The 7992-nt window shown below is 40.8% G+C and overlaps 1 long non-coding RNA gene across 1 annotated transcript; it reads right to left on the bottom strand.

Annotated features, from left to right (window-relative positions):
• Positions 1 to 230: 230 nt before the first annotated feature.
• On the bottom strand, positions 231 to 5225 carry LOC134732148 (uncharacterized). The gene is made up of 3 exons (XR_010115032.1): positions 5129 to 5225; positions 926 to 979; positions 231 to 371 (listed from the first exon to the last, which is right to left on the bottom strand). It is a non-coding gene; the product is annotated as an uncharacterized lncRNA (long non-coding RNA).
• Between the last annotated feature and the right edge of the window lie 2767 nt (positions 5226 to 7992).

Here is a 7992-nt window from a genome sequence, read left to right on the forward strand (position 1 = left end):
AAAATGCATGCTCCCTGGCCCCACCAAAACCTAGTGAATCAGAAACTGTGGGGCTGGGGCCCAGAGATCTATGCTTCCATAAGCCCTCCAGGGAATTTTGATCCTGGCTGCAGTTTGAGAAAGGGAATGCTCATTAAAATCCAGTGAATAAAATAGGTAAAATAACACCACATACCTCATGGGAAGTAGTAAAGCTTTGCACAGGACCTGGCACAAAGTCAGTACTCATGAAATGCATTACAGCTATTTTTATCATATCATCATCATCATCATCATTATCATCATCATCATCCTCATCATCACAAGACACTCATATACAATGGCTGTGAGGGGGCAAGTGAAATGTCCCTCTTGCTGGGTCATTTGGGTATCTGTTGAAATATAAAACATCACTCAAATGCATCAAGCAGCCTCAGAGGTAATCATTGAAAGTTTTACATGATAGTACACCTTTGAATAACACTATTTGGCTCCTTTAAAAGAATTTATTTTTAAAAATAGATCGTGCAGGAGGGTTTCATAAACTGTAGGATGAACTCTTATAGGCCACGTGATTCAACACTTGAGAACATCACAGCTAACTGCCCTCAGGCCAAAGTGAAGAGTGGAGTTGACACAATTTCAAATACGTGATGGCAGATGACAAGTCATTGTTAATCTCTAATACTCAGGGAATTCACCTCCCTCCAGCCTCTAGGTGCAAATATTTGACCATGAAATGGCACAGCCTGATGTTCACTGACAGAATTATCAGGTACTGCCCTCATCAAGATTTCATCAGCCCATTACTTGAACCTGCAGTCCTCAAGTGAGTACCGAATTAATTAAGTCTTAGGAAAGCCATGTATCCAGGAAGAGAAAGGGGATTCCTAAGCACCTACCCAGTTTCTAGCACAACCCATCAATTTGGTCACCAGATACATACTCATTACAGTCGGCCCTCGGTATCCACAGGTTCCGCATCCATGGATTCAACCAACTGTGGATTAAAAATATTTGGAAAAAATGGTTGCCTTTGTACTGAATAAGTATACGCCTTTTTTTCTTATTATTCCCTGAACAATACAGCATCACAACTATTTACACAGCACTTACATTGTATTGGGTATTATAAGTAATCTAGAGATGAGTTAAAATATACGGGAGGAATCTATGTGTAGGCTATATGCAAATTCTATGGCATTTCATATTAAGGACTTGAGCATCTGTGGGTGCGGTATCTGTGCAGGATCCTGGAACCAATGCCCCATGGATCCCAAAGGGCAACTGTGTATGATTTCTCCTCCACACTCAATACTCTCACCTCCTCTTTTATGTGACAATCCCATCCAGTCACTGTCTCCATCTCAATGTTAGAATTTCGGTTCATATCCTAACCTAAGATCTGAAGGCTATGAACAAAATGGTAAGTTATTTGTCACCACTCACTCCCAAAATATAATTGTGACTCAGGGACACAGTGAAAGGGACCAGTTCAAACTGCTGAAGAAGTAACGGCTAACCAAAATTTCTACACATAGCAAAAGTGTCTTTGAAGAAACAGCATAAAATAAAATGACTTCAGAGCAAAAATAAGAAATTTAATGGAAAATTAACCTATATAAAGTAAAATTCTTAAAGAAAATTCTATTTAAGGATGACAAAAAGTGATACCAGGTGAAAGATCTGTGATGAGAGAAGAAATGTGGATCCAGAGAGAAGGCACATCTGTGGATTAAAAAATACTCATTATCTGTAGAAAACGTGACAAATACTCCACTGTGAAGTTAAAAAGATGGAATTATCATGTATAGCCTCGATAACATATATACTGAGATGGGATAAAATGATTAATATTCTAAGACTTTTTAAAAATATTAACAGATAAAATTGTATATATTTGCCATGTGCAACATGATGTTTTAATGTGTATAGACATTAGAATGACTAATCTAGGTAATTAACATATTCCTACCTCACACAGTTATCATTTTGTAGTGAGAACTACAAACTACACTCACCCTCTTAGGATTTTTTTTTTTTTTTTTGAGATGGAGTCTCGCTCTGTTGCCCAGGCTGGAGTGCAGTGGCGCGATCTCGGCTCACTGCAAGCTCCGCCTCCCGGGTTCATGCCATTCTCCTGCCTCAGCCACCTGAGTAGCTGGGACTACAGGTGCCCGCCACCACGCCCGGCTAATTTTTTTGTATTTTTAGTAGAGACGGGGTTTCACCGTGGTCTCGATCTCCTGACCTCGTGATCCGCCCGCCTCGGCCTCCCAAAGTGCTGGGATTACAAGCGTGGGCCACCGCACCCGGCCTCCTCTTAGGATTTTTTAAGAAGGCTATATATTATTAACTATATTCACCATGTTGTACAATAGATTTCTTGAAAGTATTCCTGCTAACTGGAATTTTGTATCCTTTGACCAACTTTTCCCCAAAGCTCCCATCCCCTAGTGACCATTCTACCCTTTACTCCTATGACTTTTTTAGATTCTGTATATGAGATCAGGTAAAATTTGTCTTTCTGTGCCTGGCTTATTTCACTTAACGCAGTGTCCTCTAGGCTCATCAATATGTGCCACATTTTCTTTACCCAATCAACTGTCAATGAACAGTTAGGTTGTTTCCATAGCTTAACTTTCCTGAATAATGTTGCAATGAACATTAGACTGCAGCTATGTTTAATGGGTTAATTTAATTTCCTTTGAGTCTATGTCCAGAAGAGGGACTATTGGATCTCATGGTAATTCTATGTTTACTTTTTTGAGAAACTTCCATACTGTTTTCCATAATGGCTTTACTAATTTACATTACCACCAACAGTATGGAAGTGTTCCCTCTTATCCACCTCCTCACCAACACGTGCTCTTTTCTCTTTTTGATAACAGCCATTCTAACAGAGGTGAGGTGATGTCTCATTGTAATTTTTATCTGCATTTCCCTAATTATTAGTGGTATTGAGCATTTTTTCATATAGTTGTTGGTCATTTGTATGTCTTCTTTAGATGCTAAATGTCTATTCAGGTCCTTCCCACATTTTTAATTGAGTTATTTGTTTTCTTGCTATTGTTTCAGTTCATTATATATTTTGGATATTAACTCCTTATCAAATGTATAGCTTGAAAATATTCTCTCTCAATCTGTAGGTTGTCTCTTCACTCTGTTGACTGTTTCCTATGCTGTGCAAAACCTTTTTAGTTTGATGTGGTCCCATTTGACTATTTTTGCTTTTGTTGCTTGTACTTTGGTGGTCGTGGCTCAGATCAAAGTCATGGAGCATTTCCTCTACATTTTCTTCTAGTAGTTTCACAGTTTTTGGGTCTTATATTTAAGTCTTTAGTTCATCTTAAGTTTATTTTTGTATATGGTGTGAGATAAGGGTCATCCTTCTGCATGTGGATAGCCATGTTTTCCAACACCGTTTATTGAAGAGACTGTCCTTTTCCCATGGTGTGTTCTCAGTGCCTTTGTTAAAAATCAGTTGGCTCTACACGTGTGGAGTTTATCTCTGAGCTCTCTATTCAATTAATGATAGCTTGTCACAAAAGGCTTTCCGACATGCTTTACATTCAAAGGACTTTCCTCCAGTGTCCTATGATGTACCCACACTGTCATGATCATTGTAGCATTATTCACAAGCATCAACCTAAGTGCCTGTCAATGGATGAATGAATACAGAAAGTACAAAGGATGAATGAATACAGGAAAAAATGAATACAAAGTGAAATGAATACAGAAAGACAATGAAATATTAATCAGCCTTAAAAAAAAAAAGAGGGAAATTCTGTCATTTGAAACAGCACAGATGACCCTGGAGAATATTACACCAATTGAAATAAGTCAAGAACAGAAAGACAAACACTGTGTGATCTCATTTATAAGTGGAATAGAAAAAAGTTGAACTCATACAAGTAGAGAGTAGAAGGCCTGCAGGGAGTGGGAGAGGAAGATTAGGGAAAGATGTTGATCAAGGGTACAAAATTTCAGTTAGACAGGAGGAATACATTTTAATAATCTATTGGACAGAACTGTGACTATAACAATGTACTGTATATCTTAAAATTGCTAAAATGGTAGATTTTAAATTTACTACAAAAATTTATATTATATATGAGGTGATAGATTTAATTAGCTTGATGTAATCCATCCACATTGTAAATATGTATCAAAATATCATGCTGTACCCCCATAAATTCATATTATTTGTCAATTAAAAATAAAATTAAAAATAAAGAAATTGGAGATAAAAAAGAAATGTGTTATTATTATTCCTTGCAATTAATGTTATTGCATGCACAATACCAATACAAATAGCTGTCTTTTAGAGCCACTGTGTTTCAGGCATTACCATATACAGTTCCATATATTATTTAACTACACCCTCAGACAATCCAATGAGATGAAAAGTATTGAAAAGTCTTATTACCACCATTTGTTAAATGTAGGCTAGGTGTACAGAATGAGATAGATGTCGACCAAACCCATTTTCTCTCCTCTTTGGGTACATAGCTAAACCACTTCCTGGCTCTGAGAATCCAGGTGCAGCCAAATGCCCAGTTTTTGTCAACAGAGTGGCAACAGCAATGTATGGGTGCAAGTGGGCATGACTTCTCTTTCTCATTTTTCCTCTGCTGACAGATAATGCCAAGAAAGCTTTAAATTGAGCCACATGTTGACAATAGACTGTTTCTTGTTCCCTGAATAACTGTGTGGTGCAGAGCTCCTTACTAACCTGTGTGGACCTGTGTGGATCTTGAATGAGGAAAAGAAAAAGACAAAAGCCAAAAACTCTCCTTGTGCTGGGCTGCTGACATTGTGAAGTGTTTCTGTGTTACAATAGCCAGCATTAACTTAGCCAGCTTTTACACTGATGAAATCACGCAACATCTCACAAGGCTAGAGAGGGGCAATGTCAAGTATTAAGCCCAAAGACACGGAGCTTAGAGCTTGATTTTAACCTAATACAACCTACTCCTCCCCCAGTAGCAAGGAAGTGTATAAGGGGGTAAGAGGATGGTCAAAGGACTGTAAGGATCCCAAGTCCCCAGGGAGGTCACAACAAGAGGCTTCCCCCTTCCCAAAAAGAGGTCCCCAACTGATCTATGGAGTTCAGGGACTCCGACCTGCCCAGCTCTTGGTCACCTACCTGGACAGGAACTTTACGAGAGGTCTCTCTTCACCACACAATAATCTTGCTCATTTTCCATCAGGTAGCTCAGTTCCGATTTGGGAAGAAGAAACCCTGATCATGGAGAAATAGGACAGCAATATTTGGGTAAAGATAAAAATGACACTCTGTATTCAGTATGATGTTCCAGACAAGAGCAGGAGCCCAGAACGAGGCTGCTCCCATCCATGCAAAGAAAATGTTGACCTGTAACCTGGAAACCAAGAGCACAAAAACCATCCTTGAGCCAAGAGTCTATAGAGGGTCATGATCACCATCGATGGAACATTCATCCCCCTCAATCTCCATCCTACAGATTCCAACACTGTTCATGGGCAAGCCCTTCCCCCTTTAAATACAGCCAAGGGACCCTGGGAAAGTGATATTTCATACTTATTTTCTAATTAACTTAAGTCAGTGGGTCTCAACTTCCCTGAAGAAAAGAACCACCTGGGGATGCCTTGACTATGGGCCAAATGGAACAAAATCCCAGGATGAAGCATGGACATGAGCAGCTTTAAAAGTTCTCCAGGTGCTCAGGGAGGATTGAAAAGTGTGGGTCTAAATTGACTGATGCCTGACTTTCTGCTCTGTTTCTGTGTTTTTGGAAAATGTTGGGTGTTCTGCTATTTTGGAGCTATGATTTTTGAGGGTGCAAGTGAGGTAAAGGGAATCCGTATAAGCCAAGGAACAACTGCATCAACAATCTCAAGACAGAAATTAATCCTTGTGAGGGGCCAGGCGCAGTGGCTCACGCCTGTAATCCCAGCACTTTGGGAGGCCAAAGCGGGTGGATCACGAGGTCAGGAGATCGAGACCATCCTGGCTAACACAGTGAATACCCGTCTCTACTAAAAATACAAAAAATTAGCTGGGCGTGGTGGTGCGCCTGTAGTCCCAGCTACTCGGGAGGCTGAGGCAGGAGAATGGCATGAACCCAGGAGGCGGAGCTTATAGTGAGCAGAGATCGCACCACTGCACTCCAGCCTGTGCAACAGAGCAAGATTCTGTCTTGGAAAAAAAAAAAAAAGAAATTAATCCTCATGCTATGAATCTCACAAACAGGATACCAAGCGAAAGACCCTGGACAAAAAGCCATGCACACCATGTGAATCCATACATATAACCTTCAAGAAGAAGCCAATCCAATGTATGGGGATGGAAGTCAGCACAGTGATGCCTTTCGGGGGAACTGACTGGGAGATGCAGGGGGAGCCTACTGGGGATTCAGAATGCCTCGTAGCTCGATCTAGTAGAAGTTACTGTAAGTGGGGATACAGATTAAATATGAATTGAAATGAACACTTAGGACTGAACATTTTGCTGAGGTATGCCTTATGGTATACCTCAAATTAACAAGCATATTAAAAAAATAAGTCATGCTCAAAAATGTTATTGTTCTCTTTGGGCAGCAGCTTCCTAGAGGGAAGCCAATTGTGTCCAGAGTCAGCAGCTTTGGGGAAAAGCCCACACTTCACCAGGGAGGGCTAATCAGTGGAGCAGGGAGAGTGACTGGAACAGGGCCTGGCATAGGGTCAGTGCTCAGGGGACGTTGGCTGTGACCATTAGTATAAACTGCTATTCTTTAAATTGACACACATTTTGTTTACTTAAATTGGTTTCTCCATAAAGGGAATCTTGCATTGCTTATAAATGGGAAAACTAGTTTCACTTTTCACAAATCAGTTTCCATCAAAATACAACAATGAAATAAAAATAATGCTGTAAGTTCTGGTAAGCTTATGTGGCCTACCCTGTGCTTCTGATGTAGGTGAACCCCAGAATTGGGGCTCAGCCCAGGAGGGTTCTTGGTTTTGCACTGGAAAGAATTCAAGAGCAAGCTGACAGAGCAAAGTGAAAGCAAGTTTATTAGAGCCACAGAGGTCAGGAAAATGGCTGCTCCGTAGCAGAGTAGTAGCAGGAGCCCTCGTGGATTGCTGGCTAGCTGTATTTATGGCTATTCCTGCATTATATGCTAAATGAGAGGTGGGTTATTCATGAGTTTTCTGAAAAAGGGGTGGAGGTTCCAGTAACTGAGGGGTCCTCCCTTTTTAAAATCATATATATTAGTCAGTTTTCACGCTGCAGATAAAGACATCTCCAAGACTGGGCAATTTACCAAAGAAGGAGGCTTATTGGACTTACAGTCCCACATGTATAGGGAGGCCTCACAATCATGGCAGAAGGCAAGGAGGGGAAAGTCACATCTTATGTGGATGGCAGCAGGCAAAAAGAGAGCTTGTGCTGAGAGACTCCTGTTTTTAAAACCATCAGATCTCGTGAGACCCATTCAGTATCACAAGGACAGCAAGGGAAAGACCCCTCCCTGCCGCCCCATGATTCAATCATCTCCTACTGGGTTCATCCCACAACATATGGGAATTATAGGAGCTACAAGATGAGATTTGGGTGGGGACACAGAGCCAAACCATATCACCGTATAAGGTGGCTTCTGGGAGTTGCATGGCATTTGTAAACTGTCACGGCACTGGTGGGAGTTTCTTTTAGCATGTTAATGAGTTATAATTAATGTATAATGAGCAACAAGGGCAACATCTTGGTTTTAGCTGGTTTTGGCCAGTTTCTTTGCTACATCCTGTTTTGCTCAGATCCTGTTTTGATCAGCGGGGCCTTGTGGCTGGTGCTCAGAAAACAAGTCAAACTGATCTTCGACCTCATTCCCCCCTCAGAGATTATACACTCCTCCTTAATCTTTCTTTCTTTTTTTTTTTTTTTGAGACAAAGTCTTGCTCTGTCACCCAGGCTGGACTGCAGTGGTGCAATCTTGGCTCACTGCAACCTCCACCTCCCAGGTTGAAGCAATCCTCCCACCTCAGCCTTCC

Source organism: Symphalangus syndactylus, chromosome 13 (assembly GCF_028878055.3).
Source record: "Symphalangus syndactylus isolate Jambi chromosome 13, NHGRI_mSymSyn1-v2.1_pri, whole genome shotgun sequence".
Classification (NCBI taxonomy): domain Eukaryota; kingdom Metazoa; phylum Chordata; class Mammalia; order Primates; family Hylobatidae; genus Symphalangus; species Symphalangus syndactylus.